The sequence below is a fragment of the Vidua macroura genome, chromosome 3 (genome assembly GCF_024509145.1).
Source record: "Vidua macroura isolate BioBank_ID:100142 chromosome 3, ASM2450914v1, whole genome shotgun sequence".
Lineage (NCBI taxonomy): Eukaryota > Metazoa > Chordata > Aves > Passeriformes > Viduidae > Vidua > Vidua macroura.
Window position 1 is genome coordinate 43,118,772 of NC_071573.1, and position 13,725 is coordinate 43,132,496.

Sequence of the window (13,725 nt, forward strand, 5' to 3'; positions counted from 1 at the left end):
TTGGTCCAAGCAAGGGAAAATGTCCATCCAGAGGAGAGCTGCCTTTTGGGGACACCATGTGCCTGATCCCATGCTCAGGCTGGTGTCTAAAGAATCTATATAAACTGGCCTTATGTGCCCATGGTTGGGCTAGAGCCCACAGGATTAGAAGGACTAATGAGTTCAAATGGAAAGAGCGGAAATGTAGGATAGATATTAGGAAGAAATTCTTTACTGTGAGGGTGGTGAAATACTGCAACAGGTTACTCAGAGTTCTGGATGCCCCATCCCTGGAAATGTTTAAGGCCACTTGGGATGCAGCTCTGATCCAGTGGGAGGTGTCTCTGCCTATTGCAGGGGGGGTGAGACTAGATGGTCTTTGAAATAAATGGGCCTAGGAGACCTTGTGCTCCAATCAAACAGGCCTTTATTGAGAGATTTCAGCCTAAGGGGTAGGGGGCTCGGGGTTCGCGACGCCACCGCTGCTCCCTCGAGCCGGCGAACGGAGGAAGGGCCTCGATCCTGTCGGATACCGGCAGGGTCGGAAGTCTCCACCTTCTTCGGAACACGTCCGAGACTCGTCAATCGGCTCGCAGTCTTAGGAGGTGATCCTCTTTAGGCTTCTTCTAAGTTGTAGTGACCAGCCCGGAATGTTTTTATGCCCTCTTCCTGCTACCAGGGATGTCCCCGACCCATGGACACCAGTGATTTGTAGTTCTGGGCTCGCTTTCTAGGGATAATCTAGGCTTTAATACTTCCGGAGATATGATAATTAATATGCACTCTTCGCGAGGCATCTTGGGAACCCGGAAACCTTCTCAGGGAGCAGCGGCAGAAGTACCCGACGCGAGGGAGAGGGTTACAAAAATCTGGGTTTCTGAATACAGAAAGATAAAACAGGTAAGTCATAACTTCAACAACAACCCATTAGCTCTTAATATTACATAGGAAACAGATAAATGTACAGTATTGAGAACATCATTGCATAACCGTTTTAACAAACTCTATCTATGACAACTCCCCCCTCTTTTTCTTTGACCGGGCTTCAGCCCACGTCAACCAGCTGTATTTATTTCTCTTTCGTATAGCTTTCCCCATTTCTTATATCTAGCATACAGTTTTCTAGCTTCTTTTCTTCCTGCATCTTCTAATTTCATAATTTTTGCGCTCTCTGTGGGAACCGAATGACTGGACTGGACTATTGATATAATCAACCGGGTTAAGCAGGGGATGATACAAGGAAGAAACAGTAATCCTGCTAGTCCCATTATCCCAATAACAGCCACTTTCTTCCACCATGCACCTTTCCATTCCCAGAAGTTATCCCACCAATCTGTTTCTAAGAGAGAGGACCATTCCTGCGTTCCTACATGCGCAATCTTCCTTATTTCCTGCGATATATTCCTGATTACCTCACTTCGGTCATTGATTTCTAAGCAGCATTCTGTGGTGTTAAACTTGCCACAGATCCCTCCTTCATCTGCCAGGAGGTAGTCTACCGCTAATCTTATTTGGTAGACTACTGTTCGAGTCTGAGATAACTGCTCACTGACATAGTCGAAGGCTAGAGCTGTTCTGTTAGACACTGTTTCTAGGACTGCTTGCAACCTGATGATTCTATTTAACATATATATCGGAGTCCGGTAGCCCCATGATCCATCTTGGGCCCAGGTGGCCGGCCCATAAGTCTTTATAATCTCATCTGGGGTCCACACTTGCCCTTTCCACTTTTGAGTGCCCCCGATATCAATCAAACTTCTCTTTCTCTTCCGATTTAATTTCCTCAGATCGTCATAAACAGGAACTCCCAGATCCTGACCCGCTCCCTTGGGTAGTAGAAAGAAGCTAGGTTTTATGGCCCCTACTGTACAACTCCCCTTCCAATCTCCGGGAAGGTGGGTGTATGCCGCCCTTCCACAAATCCAAAATAAACCTTCTGGGGCTTCCCAAAACTCCTCCTTAACCTCATGAGGGAGATCCCAAAATTTTGCTATGGATCCTACTCCTTTAAAAGGATTTGCTCTCTCTTCTGCGCATTCATAAAGGTTGCTTCTCTCGTTGTAAATGCATCCCCTTTCCTTTTTACTTTTTGTCCAGTATCTATTTGGTTCTTGAGGTACCCACCGAGTGAAGAAGGGGATCCCCTTGGTAATCAGATACCTCTTACAAGCCAATTTTCCTACAGGGGTATGGAATTTTTCTCCAGTTCTCAAGATACATTCCTCCCCGATAATTTCTGCTTTCAACTCCCACTTCTCTTTCCTTCTCTTTTCCAACTTACTCCGACTCCCTTCCACTTGCTGTACCTCTAATACTTCTTTAGGTCCCAAACTCACCCCTTCCCATGGCCACACGTCTGTCATTCGTGTACCCCCACAAATCCAACAGTCTGTTACGTTCAATTCCTTACTAATTCTCTCCATCAGGTCTATAAATAGGTTCTTCCCTCCCAGGCTTCCCCAGTCTTTATTTCCAGTCTCCATCTCAACTCTCTTTTCCTTTATCATATCTATTCCACTTGATACTCCTTCCTTCTTTTCAAAGCATAACCAAGTATCTTTCATAGGGCAGTTCCCTAGGAGTCTCTGCCTAAAGGAGGCAATGTTTCTAGTCATCCAATAAATTTTCCCTCCCTCCCGGCATACATCCAATTGAGAGCTATTATAGCATACGGGGCTCAGGTTGGTATGCACCCGAACTAGAGATTCCACGTTCTCTCCATCGTATATGGGGTGATAGCATTTTACGCAGGGGTCTACTTCTTTTCCCCCTACAAGACTCAGAATCATGATGACTGCTATCACAACCCCTCTCAGAGAGAGAACTCTCGCTCTCCGGAGTCCGGTAGGAGCCTTTCTCTTTCTTCCGGCCTCCCCCGGTCTTGCCTCCTCTGAGCTGCCTCTTTTTCGTCTCAGGGTGCCCATTTCCCTGGCCCCGTTCTGCACCCTCCCTTTATCCTAAATTTCCTTCCCTAAAGGGAATCTCTGCCCGATGGAAGATAACAATACTACATAACCGTGTAAATATAACTTATCAAAGAAACTCTTACGGAACTGGTATAACTTCCTGCTAGGTTAACAGTCTGATATCAGGGTTAGTTTCTGGGAACTTTCCTCAGTTTTATCTTCAGATCCTGGATCGGTGTGGCTGTCCAGGCTGCAGAGGTGTCTGTGGGAGTGTTGGGATCTCCGTCTCCTCTCGGTGGTGCCACAGGTCCTTTCACTCTGTTAATATGGGTCCACCCCTTTTCCTGTGTCCGGACCGCTGTATGGGTGGTTAACAGCACTTGGTATGGCCCTTCAAATCGGGGTGTAAGGGGAGTATGTGTCCAGGTTCTTATTAGGACCCAATCTCCGGGGTTAATATTGTGCACATTCACCTCCAGAGGGGGAGTTTGGGGAAGATACCCTCGTTTCCGGAGTTTTCCAAGGGTCTCCACTATTGTTCTTAGATATTGTTGGGCGACCTCTTCCCCTTCTACATACTGTCCTGTACTATATGGAGAAATGAGGAATGGTAAACCAAACAGCATTTCATATGGAGACACTCTCACATCCGCCCTGGGCCTAGTTCTTATCCTCAGCAGTGCAAGGGGTAGGCATTTTACCCAATCCATCTTCGTCTCTAACATTAATTTAGTAATAGTGGTCTTTATACTTCGGTTCATTCTTTCGACCCGCCCCGAACTTTGGGGGTGCCATGGGGTGTGTAACCTCCACTGGACCCCCAAGGCTCTTATAGTGTCCTGCAAAACCTTGGCTGTAAAATGGGGGCCCCGGTCCGAGTCTATGGTATTTATTATCCCGTACCTGGGAATAATCTCTTCTAATAATATTTTTACCACCGTTCCCGATGTCTCATTTCGGGTGGGGAATGCCTCCGGCCAGTGGGTCAAGTGGTCTACTATTACTAGCAAGTGTTTGAACCCTCTTGCCGGTGGCATATCTGTGAAATCAATTTGTATTCTCTGGAACGGTCTTTCTGCCAGCTTTCCCCCACCCGGCAAGGGTTTCCTCATGACTTTTTGATCTACTCGTTGGCATATTACACACCCTTTCGTTACCGCTTTGGCTATGTCATATACCCCTGCACACACATATTCTCTCAGAAAGTGGTCGCAGAGCCCTTGCACCCCCCAATGGGTGAGGCGGTGTAATTCAGTTATGATGTTCCTCGCTAGAGCTTTGCATAAAAACTTCCTCCCATCCGGGAGTTTCCATTCCCCTCTAGAATTTTGCTGAAGCTCTAGTTCTTGGACAGCCTTTTTATCTTGGTCATCCAAGAACACCATCCCTCCCCCTTTGGGGCTTTCCTCCTCATCTGTAGAGGCTCCCTTTAATGTAAAAATTCCCCCTAATTCTTCTTGGGCTTGGGCGGCTTCTTTTGCCGCTATGTCTGCTGCTCGATTTCCCCTGGCGACCAATGTGTCTCCCTTCTGGTGACCCCTCACATGCACGATGGCAACTTCCTCTGGTAGTAACAAGGCTTCTAAGATCTCCTTTATCAGTTCCCGGTGTGCTAAATCCTTTCCTTTTGAGTTTAGATAACCCCTCTCTTCCCAGATTTTTCCAAACGTATGTACCACCCCGAAAGCATATCTCGAATCTGTGTATATTGTCCCACTCTTATGCTCAAGCAGTTCTAACCCTCGTTTCAATGCGTACAGTTCACACACCTGAGCGGACCATGATGCTGGTAACCTTCTCTTCTCTACTACTTCCATATTCCCATCCTCTTCCACTTTCACCACCGCATATCCTGACTTCCTTTTTCCCTCTATTACTCTAGACGACCCATCGCAGAAATAAGCATCACCGTGATTTAAGGGTGTTTCCTTCAGATCCATCCTCACCCTCGTCTGTAAACTTACGGCCTCTATGCACAGGTGTTCTATATCTGGAGCTGGATCCCCGGATAAAAACTGGGCAGGATTCACCAATTTCGCTGTTACCAATTCTAAGTTATCTGCCTCCATGAGCATGATCTCATATTTTAACATTCGTGAATCCGAGAGCCATTTATGTGCCCCTTGGGAGAGTATCGCCTTTATATCGTGAGGGGTATGCATTTTTATCTTCCCATGGAATGTCAGTTTCTTGGCTTCCTCTCCCAAAACTGCTGCAGCCGCTACCGCCTGCAAGCAGGTTGGCCAGCCTCTGGCTACTGGGTCTAAAATTTTTGATAGATATGCCACAGGCTTCTTACATCCTGCCCACTCTTGTGCTAATACTCCATAGGCGACCCCCTCATCTGCATTAATGAACAGGTGAAATTCCCTTTCCAAGTCGGGTAACCCTAAGACAGGAGCGGTGACCAATGCATTTTTCAACTCGACTAGCCTCTCATCGTCTTCCTGTGTCCACCCTACCGGATCTGGAAGCACTAGTTTTTCATACAGAAATTTAACTCTCTGGGTATAATTTTCTATCCAAAATTTGCAGTATCCAAATAGGCCTATGATTTTACGGACATCCCTTTTAGTCTTTGGGGCCGAAATGTTAACTATACCCGAGATCCTTTCTGGTGTCAATCGTTTATATCCTGGTCCAATTATATGTCCGAGATATGTCACCTGCTGCTCGACAAATTGAAGTTTATCCTTTGATGCTTTCAGCCCAATAGTTCCTAAATAATTTAACAGTTTCAAGCTAGTGCTTCGGACAGATTCCTCGTCCTCCCCCGAGACCAAGATGTCATCTACGTACTGTAATATCTGCACGTCTCCCTCCGGGGTGAAAGCCTCTAGTACTTTTTCTAATACCTGCCCAAATAGATTGGGTGATTCACAGTATCCTTGGGGCAGCCTAGTCCACCTTAACTGCATGCGTCGATTCCCGTCTGGGCTTTCCCAGTGGAATGCAAACCAGTCTCGGCTCCCTTCTGCCAAAGGGCAGGCCCAGAATGCATCTTTCAAATCAATTGTGGTAAACCAGGCATGGTTAGGAGGAATTCTGCTTAATAAAGTATAAGGATCCGGGACCGTGGGGTGTTTAGCCACAGTTCTCTTATTCACTTCCCGGAGATCTTGTACTAGGCGGTACTTCCCTCCAGCCTTCTTTACTGCCAATACGGGAGTATTGTGGGGGGACATACATACTTCTAGGACTCCCTCCTTTATTAATGATTGGATGATTGGTTCTAGTCCCTTCCGACTTTCTGCTGACAAAGGATATTGCTTAACCTGTATGGGTGGTCCCTCAGTAATCTCTACCTCTAAAGGGGGAATATCTAGCCTCCCGTACTTTCCTGGTTCTGCCCATACTTTGGAATCAATATCCCTTGAGTCTGTCTCGGTCAATCGCAACATCTTTACTACCATCCTCCCCTCTTGGGATATCACTCCTAATCCCAGCTGTACTTGTAGGTCTCGCCCCAGTAAGTTGGTGTCTAGGTCAGGCAAGTAAACTAAATCCACTTGTCCAGTCCGAGAGTTTCCACTCACTAACACTTCCTCTAATACTGTCGCAAAGAAAGGCTTCCCTTCTGCTCCCACAATTTCACACTTCTTTTCTCCCGCCTCTACACCTGATGGAATTACATTGATGCTTGATCTATCTGCACCAGTATCTACTAGAAATTCTAATTCTTGGTGTTGGGGACCTACCTCTAAAGTTATCAAGGGCTCTAATTGGTGGAATACATGGTCCCCTAAAACAAAGAGCCCCCGACACCCCTAATCCTCCCCTCGCAGGATTCTTTCCAAGGTTTCTTGTTCCCGCATGATGGCCTCGTCCCTAGAAGCCTTCGGGCAATTTCTCTTGAAATGGCCTACCTCATCACAGTAGAAGCACCTCGCCCCTTCGGTCCTTCTCATTTTCTGCTTCCTCTGTGGAGTTGGGATGTCCCTATTTGGTCTCTCCGCATACCCAGAGGCTACACCACTTTTCGGTCTAACTGCTGCTCCTTTTTCCGATTCCAGGCTCTCTCTCGCAATGGCCACCATTACCCTCGCCTTACTCTTTGCCTTCTCTTCCTCTCTTCTTAAATACACCTTTAAAGCCTCCTTCAATAATTCATTCATATCCCTCTCTTGCCAATCGTCCATCTTTTCTAATTTCCTACGGATATCCGGCCATGCTTTCGATACGAACTGTACTTTTAACAACACCTGCCCTTCCTGGCTCTCAGGGTCTATGTTGGAATACTGTTGAAAATTCCTTTTCAACCTCCCCAGCCAGGCGGCAGGGGTCTCCTCTTTATCCTGGCAGCAGTCGAAGGCCAATTTGGAATTAGTCCCCTTTGGTACCGCTTCTTTCATTCCCCTTATAATCAAGGTTCTATACTCTTCCATATCCCTTCTCCCCTGGGGCCGGTTAGGGTTCCACCCTGGGTCCGCTAAAGGTAATTTACGCTCCCCAGGGACCCCTGCCTGATTCTCTCTCTCCCATATCCTTATGGCTGCTGCTCGAACCAATCGGACCTCCTCTGGGCTAAACAATATTTTCAAAATCGAGTTAAGCTCCCCCCAAGTGTAGATGTTAGGTCCTAAAAATTGGTCCACTTGCTGTGAGACTCCCACGGGGTCCTCTATCAAATTGTTCATCTCCTTCTTAAAACCTCTCACCTCCGAGGAAGTGAGGGGAGCATTGACATACCCTACTCCACCCGCCATTCCTCCCATGGGTACCTCCCTCAATGGGAACAACCGGCTGGTCTGTCCAACCCTAGAGCGTGTATTCCGATATGGTCCATCCTCCCCACCCATTTCTATACTTTCCATCCGCAGGGTTTCCCCTTCAACCTGGTCTTCCACTTGATGGGGGTTTCCTTCCCACTGAGGTGGGGGCCTAGGAACTACTCCTGGCGCGGGTGAACTGAATAGGGGAGTGGCAATATTCGCTAAGGGATGTTCTAAGTTTTCCTTCTGTTCTGTACTTCCCGGGGAGAGGTTTGCAACAGGGTTATGCGGAAGACTACTGGGTCGGCGTGTGGCAGATGTGTTAGGGGTACGTTCCTGGGGAATAGGGGTCGCAGGATTGAGGGGTAACAAAATTGGGTTGAGGGGTTCTGGAAGAAAAGGAGGGGGTACAGGGACAGAAGTCTGAGAATCAAGAGGTCGATGAGGTGTATTAAGCTCAGGGGTAAGGTTAGGCGGAGGGGGTAAAGGAATAGGGTTTCGGTTAGGCGGAGGGGGTAAAGGAATAGGGTTTCGGATCTCTGGGGGAGTTATCGGATACAGGGGAGGTGGCAGATGGTCAAGAGGATCCCAAGGTCTACTATTTTCCTCTTCCTCCTCCCCAGTCTCCCGCTTCTTTTCCTTTAGTCTACAAACTTTAACTGGCTTATTCCTACACCTCCCTTTTCCCCAACATGTAGCATAAGTAAGCTGTTCCTCGTTCCGTTCTGTTTGGTCGTACAAACTCCGTATTAGTTGGGAGCACATCCACTCGTCCTCTGAGCCAAACCACGGCCACTCTATCCCTAGTCGCGGCCATACCTCTACACACAGCTGAACCATTCTAATCTTGTCCAATCCTCGGGTCAACTCATCCTCATCCCACCTATCTAACATTCTCCCAAGGGGGCTGTTTGGGGGAATGCTTTTCTCCTTCCTCCTCCTTCTCTCCCGAGGGCTCTTGATGCTGGTGCACTGTCCCATTTTTATACACACAAAAAAAGTACCTAACTCACAAACCCTCAAACAAAAGTTATACTCACCAGAAAGTACCTTGCCTCTACCCGAAATGAGAGCCAATGACAAGCAACACAAACCCTAACGTATTTTTAAACACACAAACCCTCAAGCAAAAAATTCCTAAATTCTCTCCTAGTAGCAGTTTCCCTTCTTAGGGAGTGAGCCTCCCCTGCGAGAGAGAACCACCCTAACAGAACAACAAAAAGAAAACCCTAGGGTCCCTCCCCGCGCGTTCCTGCCGGGTCCTAGCGGTCACACCTAGGGCGGGGAAGCCTTGGAACGGGGTCCTGGCGGGCTACTCCCTCCCCCGATCCTCAACTCTCCCTTCTCCAAGGAACCCGACTCCCGGTCCCAGCGGGGCAGCGCTCACCCCTTCCGGCACTGCCGGGTCCCTCCCTAGAGGCCGGGTCCTAACGGAAGCACTCGCGTCCTCGCTCCCTCCCTGCAACCCCTTCACGGGTCAAGTCCCTATCGGAGCCCTCACGCCCTCTCTTCCCTCCCCGCGCCTCTTGTGGGGCTCGGTCCTAGCGGGGCCTAGGACGTCCCTCCCTTCACCCCACGACCTTTTTCGGGGGAACCCTCTTGTTCGACCCCGAAGGGAGACGCCTCTTGCGCTTCACCGGGCCCTGTTTGGGCCTCCACCCGCTTCCCCCCGTTCCCGGCCGGCCCCCTCGCGGGAGTCCGGAACCGCGGTACTAGGGGGTCCCCAATCGCTTCGGGGGTCCGAGCTGCCGGCCCCCGTCTCACTCACACTCGCACTCGCACGCCTCCCGTGTCCCGCCGCCGGAGGGGCTTACCGCTCCGACGCTCCGTGTTCTCGCCGGCTCCTCCCTTAAGAAGATCTCGTCGTCCGGGTGTGGCCAGCAAGTCCCCCGAAGTCCGGAGTGGATGGCCAGTCCTCTTCGTCCTTCGTGGGCGTGGCGAATCCCGGACGAGCCCCCAGTTGAAATAAATGGGCCTAGGAGACCTTGTGCTCCAATCAAACAGGCCTTTATTGAGAGATTTCAGCCTAAGGGGTAGGGGGCTCGGGGTTCGCGACGCCACCGCTGCTCCCTCGAGCCGGCGAACGGAGGAAGGGCCTCGATCCTGTCGGATACCGGCAGGGTCGGAAGTCTCCACCTTCTTCGGAACACGTCCGAGACTCGTCAATCGGCTCGCAGTCTTAGGAGGTGATCCTCTTTAGGCTTCTTCTAAGTTGTAGTGACCAGCCCGGAATGTTTTTATGCCCTCTTCCTGCTACCAGGGATGTCCCCGACCCATGGACACCAGTGATTTGTAGTTCTGGGCTCGCTTTCTAGGGATAATCTAGGCTTTAATACTTCCGGAGATATGATAATTAATATGCACTCTTCGCGAGGCATCTTGGGAACCCGGAAACCTTCTCAGGGAGCAGCGGCAGAAGTACCCGACGCGAGGGAGAGGGTTACAAAAATCTGGGTTTCTGAATACAGAAAGATAAAACAGGTAAGTCATAACTTCAACAACAACCCATTAGCTCTTAATATTACATAGGAAACAGATAAATGTACAGTATTGAGAACATCATTGCATAACCGTTTTAACAAACTCTATCCATGACAGTCTTTAAGGTCCCTTCCTACCCCTTAACATTACTATTTTTTTCACATATGACTGCTCAAGGTGTGAACTATTTACCAAACAATCTCCTACCCGAAACCTGATTTAAGAAAAAAAAACCTGAGCTTTCCTGAGGCCACACAGTACCAGCAGCCAGAGCAGGGAACCGACTGTCCTGTTTTCCTCACCAGAGTGCCCAGTATAGGGATACTTGTACTTCAGTTTGAAATTTTTGGGTCAAGCTTCTGTATAAATTAGTTAACATTAGTAAATTAGGTTTGCTACAGTGGTTTGAACAATCACACTTTCAAGTCTACAAATGAGTAAAATTGTATTAAAAGATAACGAGAAAACATGAACAGGCTTTTACTACTGCAAATGATATAGCCAAATTCCCAGTATTTAGGGAAATCAAGGGGTTAGCACACCCACTGACAGTGCTGAAGAATGGAGCGTCATCCTGGGAAAACCACCGTAGCAGTTTCCCTTGATATTTGAGTGAATTAGCATAAAGCTCCCTTGATACTTGAGTGAACTCCCATAAACCTTCCTTGCAAGAGGCCTGCAGTGCAAGGGCAGTAGCTCCACAGCCTCACCCCAGTACCTGGGTTTCCTCCTTTCCCGCACCCAACCTTCCTGCCCTCTAGAATGTTGTTCTTAGGCACTGCTAGGAAGACATGGTGTATATACTGAATATTAAATCACAGAATGGGTCAGGCTGAAAAGGACCATGGGGGAGGGGTCATCTGGTCCAACCTCCCTGCTCAAGCAGGGTCATCCTAGAGTACCTGGCACAGGACTGTGTCCAGATGATTAACATCTCCAGTGAGGGAGACTCCACAACCTCTCTGGACAATCTGTTCCAGGTGGAATTTCCTGTGTATCAGTTTCTGCCCACTGCCTCACGCCCTATTGCTTGGCACCACCGAGAAGAGCCTGGCTGACACCAGGCCCTTACACCCACCCTTTAGCTATTTATACACATAAACAGGGCCCCTCTCAGTGGTGTCTTGAGCCGAAATCCCGTAGCCGTTTCCCAGCGCTCGAGGGCCCTCACGGCAGGCAGGCCGGTGGAACTGCGGCGCTGGGCCCGGAGGCCGCCCGGGGGCAGGGCCCGGCCTGCGCGGGACGGGGGTGGGCGCCGCTTCCTTGCGCGGAGTCCCGGGGGACCGGCCGAGCCGGGCAGGCCGTCCTCCCTGTGAGGGGCGGTGCGGGGTGTGTGCATCCTGGGCTGCGCTCGCCCCATGCCCAGGTTTAGGGCGATTTTTTTTGAGTAAATCTCTCCCGTTGGAAAAGGCAATGCAGCACGTGGTCGCTTCCCGCAGGCCAGGAGAGGGTCCGGGCGGCGCCTTTCAGCAGGATCGTCCCGACCGAACCCGCGTTTCCCAGAGGGGCGGAATCGATTGGTTTGGGAAAGACCTCTGCGATCATCAAGTCCAACCTATGACCAAACACCACCCTGTCAATTAGACCATGGCAGCCAGTGCCAAGTCTAGTCGTTCCTTAAACACCTCCAGGGTGTTTAAGTGACTTCACTACCTCCCTGGGCAGCCCATTCCAGTGTCTAAACACCCTTTCTGTGAAGAAATTCCTCCTAATGTCCAACTTTAAACCTCCCATGGTGCAGCTGAAGACTGTGTCCTCTTGTCCTGTTGCTGGCTTCCTGGGAGAAAAGGCCAGCTCCCATCTGGCTACACCTTCCTTGCAGGTGGTTATAGAGAGCAATAAGGTCATCCCTGAGCCTCCGTAGGCTAAACAACCTAGTTTTGGAAAACTGCTGGTGTAGTTTTGAGGCAACACTACACAAGGCTGTTAAAGGGGGAAACACTCAAAGAGTATATTTTAGTGAGAGGGTTGGTGAGTTGACCCTGCTGTAGCCTGAGGAGCCTCACACCACTGCAGGCTGTGTGCTGTGGTGTGCCTCAGGGGCCAGCCTCCACACTGCATCCTCCACACCAGCCCCAGGGTGGCTGCCCCCCATCTCTGAGGGCTGGGGATTAAATGGGATCTGGGACACAGGACAGAGAAAACTTCAAATCTGGGTGTGATGCTAAGGGCCAGGGTCTTGCCAGACCTGCGCAGCACTGGCCTGTATGGGGTGCTGGAAGATGCAGACGGGAAACCTAGTGAATGCAGGGGAGGATACAGGTGAAAGCACCACAAGAAGGGCACATCCAGGAAATGTGATGAGAGTTGATGTCTTGCAGAGATGAGAGTTAATGTCTTGCAGTGAAGCTTCAGATGCTGTCAAACCTCTACTGTCCCCAGGTTATCTGACTGGGTGTATGAAAGCTGATGGGGTTAGATGTTGCAGATTAAACTGCAAACATTACATTTCTATTTAGTTATTGCATGCTACTGAAATAATTTTGTAGCCTCTCTGCATCTTCAGGGAGAGAAAAAAGGCACTTCAGGACAAAAGCCTTTGCATTGAGTGAAGCAAGCAATACAAAAGCAACAGAGCATTGAAATCCCGTAATACATGTTGTTTCAAAGTGCCGCTTAAAGGAAAATGAAATATTTCCATTGTGAAATTAAATCTGAATGAAGCATACAGTTCCCAGTGCCAGGTGCACCTGAGCAGTGAGGTGTGCAGGGTGGGGCTCCGGCATCTCTGCATGTAGAGGTCCCTGAGGTGTGTGATCTCTCTGTGCAATAAAACTATCCATGGAGACACAAACAGTGCTTCAGAAAGGCAGGTTCTCAGCACTTGTGTCTATCCTATGTTGGTTGCAGGATGAGAGCTGTTGGAGAACCCAGGATGTTTTCTCTTGAGAGACTTTGGGGAAGTGAGATTTATGGATAAATAATTTAAAAAAGAAAACAGAAGGCCAAGGACTCCCCACCTCCTCCAGGACAAGGAGATCTGCCTAGCAAAGACACCAGAAAGTTTAGGTGCAGCACAGCTTTACAATCCAGTTTGGTTTAGGCTTTATTTCTGGGTTAAAAAATAATATATAAAAACACAACCACCTCCAAACTCACAGATGGTTCCACAGTCATCCTAAATTGTCATGAAATATTTGCACTAGTGGAATGGAATTCCCAGGGGGGAAGAGAGTGCCTAAAATTCTGGCTATTCTTTTCCAGTCTGTTAACCGCATGCAGATTGCTCTGCTATTGCCTTAAGCAAAAATGGCAAAAAGCAGCAGCAGTCCTGCACATGTCTCTGGATAAGCTAGTCACCAATTAAAAAAAAAAAAAAAGCTGTGCAAACATGACTTGCTTCAACTCCGGTAATGGGTTGAAGTTGTGACGTGTTAACCTAAAATACTACAAAGTCACATGTGCACTCACAACTGCAGTCCCTGGGAGCGAATGTTTAGGGCTTGGTAGATTCCTGGTGTTAAAGTACATGCAGCTCCAGAAGGAACTGTGCTAGTTCTAAAGGGCAACTTGTCAGTACATGGGTTTTGTGGTGCTCTTCTGGATGCCAGACAAATGGCCATTCTCCACATGCAGTTGGCACTAGTTTGTCTGGAGCTGTCTTAGCATGACCTCAGTTTATCACTGCAGCAGCACACAGCAGCTTC

At 49.0% G+C, this 13,725-nt stretch overlaps 1 protein-coding gene across 1 annotated transcript in view; it reads left to right on the plus strand.

Annotated features, from left to right (window-relative positions):
* Window positions 1-13,725, plus strand: part of URB2 (URB2 ribosome biogenesis homolog) — a 147,397-nt gene that overhangs the window by 62,667 nt on the left and 71,005 nt on the right. The gene's annotated exons all lie outside the window — the stretch shown is intronic.